This window comes from Xyrauchen texanus, chromosome 17 (genome assembly GCF_025860055.1).
Source record: "Xyrauchen texanus isolate HMW12.3.18 chromosome 17, RBS_HiC_50CHRs, whole genome shotgun sequence".
In the NCBI taxonomy this organism is placed as follows: domain Eukaryota; kingdom Metazoa; phylum Chordata; class Actinopteri; order Cypriniformes; family Catostomidae; genus Xyrauchen; species Xyrauchen texanus.
The window spans coordinates 45,104,352-45,106,851 of record NC_068292.1 but is presented as its reverse complement, the minus strand read 5'-3'; the positions used below and the strand labels follow the sequence as shown (position 1 = coordinate 45,106,851).

General features: G+C 40.0%; 1 protein-coding gene across 1 annotated transcript in view; it reads right to left on the bottom strand.

Moving 5' to 3' along the window:
- Positions 1-2,020: 2,020 nt before the first annotated feature.
- Positions 2,021-2,500, bottom strand: part of LOC127657705 (CREB-regulated transcription coactivator 2) — a 25,596-nt gene continuing 25,116 nt past the window's right edge. The window contains exon 13 of the mRNA XM_052146547.1: positions 2,021-2,500. This exon is cut by the window's right edge and continues 1,900 nt beyond it. The gene's annotated coding sequence lies outside the window, so the exon portion shown is untranslated.

Here is a 2,500-nt window from a genome sequence, read left to right as displayed (position 1 = left end):
TACCCTCCCTAGCAACCGGGCCAATTTGGTTACCCCATGTGACTCTACCCTCCCTAGCAACCGGGCCAATTTGGTTACCCCATGTGACTCTACCCTCCCTAGCAACCGGGCCAATTTGGTTACCCCATGTGACTCTACTCTCCCTAGCAACCGGGCCAATTTGGTTGCTAAGGAGACCCGGCTGGAGTCACTCACCACATTATGGGACCACGAGGAGGTTACCCCACGTGACTCTACCCTCCCTAGCAACCGGGCCAATTTGGTTGCTAAGGAGACCTGGCTGGTGTCACTCAGCACGCCCTGAATTCAAACTCGCGACTCCAGGTGTGATAGTCAGCGCCAATACTCGCTGAGATACCCAGACCCCACAACATTTTCTTTTCTTTAATAAAGCACAAATGTGTGTTCCAGTGAGACACTTCCAATGCAAGTCAATGGGGTTTAATCTGTACACATTAAAATACTGTTTCACAAGTATAAACACAAGACATAAACAATATGAGTGTTAACATGATTTTACTGTCATTAAATCACTTAATAACCACATCTGTGTGAAGATATAGACCATTATACAACTCCGTTGCCATGACGACTGTAAAAATGTCATTTAAAGAACTTTACAGCTCAAGTGATTTTTATAATATAAATGATAAACTTCACATTTCTGCCTTTAAACCCTCCAAAATTGACCCATTTTACCAATTTATTTCATGATATTCACTTTTACAAAACTAGTCATGAATTTAGATCAATTCTTTATTATATTAATTATTATCATCATTTTATTTATTTATTTGGGGGGTATTTCTAAAAGTGCAACAGAAATGTTTTACAACTTTTTCATGGAATATTTCAAAAATAAATTGTAACCTGGAATATTCCAATAGCTCATTACGGCAATTTAACGGTAATGTTAACACTGATTGGAGTGCCATGTGAATACAGCAGTATATGAATGGTAATCAATCAGTATGATATCCAGTTTCTTCTCATACATTCCTGTTTAATTAATGGTCACATAACATTCGGGTTCGACGTGGTTCGGTTCAGCGGTTCTGAGAAATAAGCCGCCGCACATGCGCATAACTCACAACTCATAGTAAATATCGCTGTTATTCCTGCAGCTGTCACAGGTCTGATCGGCTGTGTTCGGCTCGGTTCTGGACTCACCGTAACAGGTCGGTTCGGGTCTCATCTCATCCTGATGCTTCGGTTCATGCTCACTCACTCCGCTGTCTTTCGGTACCGGCGCTGGTCTTGGTTCGGGCTCGGGTTTTACTGCACGATGCCGTCGCGCTCCACCATCACGGACAGAATCACACAGAAAAACGGAGCGTCGCCGCAGCTTCCGACGCGACACACGGACTGACGCCCAGCGGCGCGGAGGAGCATTACAACAGCCACGCGCTAATGACCTTAAACGTCTCTGATTGGTCAGTAACGATGCGTTTAAATAATAATCATCTTATTTGAATTTTTCGCTGTGTATTTTCATTTCAATGTCTATTAAAGTCTGTCAGTGTCATTATTCAGGTGTAGACTTGTTCAAACGAGTGCTGAAGCCGTTTTAAAAAGACGTTAACACGTGACTCCTGTTACTTTTCTCAGCACTGATTGGTCCGTCCTCAACAGCGCTGAGAAAAGTAACAGGAGTCACGTGTTAACGTCTTTTTTGAGATTACGCGAGGATTTTTGAAAACTCTTTGTTACAGAGATTGCTGGGGCTGATTTCCATTTGTATTTCAGGTAAGAATATTTTGAAAAGCGTACGAATGCCTTCAATAAGACGTCTTTGGGATTTGAATGCGGCTCAGAGGTGGATTTTGCAATCAGGACCGCCAATATTGCGCATGCGGCTCAATCACGACCTCTACCGGCGAGGAAAAACATTACAATAAACACGCTCATCCCAAAACTATACAAGAAAATACAATAATAATAATGAATTGCAACAGCTCTTACCAAGTACGAATAAGTCATTTAGCTGATTTAATTTGAAATACAGTAATTAATTACAGGTTCAGTCCTCATGTAGTAACATTACAGGCTCAATAGGAATTATCACGATGCACATATTCATAAAATTCTTTATTTTTTCTGTAAAATATAGTGAAGATATTGTCTTTAAAAATGTTCTGTTAGAAGCGCCAATGCTTTAGGAACATTATTTACAACATACACATTTTCCCTGGTTATCAAAATAACAAAAATGAACAGTAACAATTCAAAAAGTACATTTATAACAACAAAGAACTCAAGCATAAACACAAACAATAAGAGATTGTAAAATACGAGTCATTATCAGGTGAAGGGTGTTCATATATACTGATATATATATATATATATATATTGTTTATATTAGACTCGTGCTGTTCAACAGCTCATTCTACAGTGCAATGCAGTGGCAGGCGTTAAGCAGCACATAAGCAACATACATCACGTGTTTGTAACATTAAAATATTTGAACAACACTCACGCATGTCCCATACACACCATATGC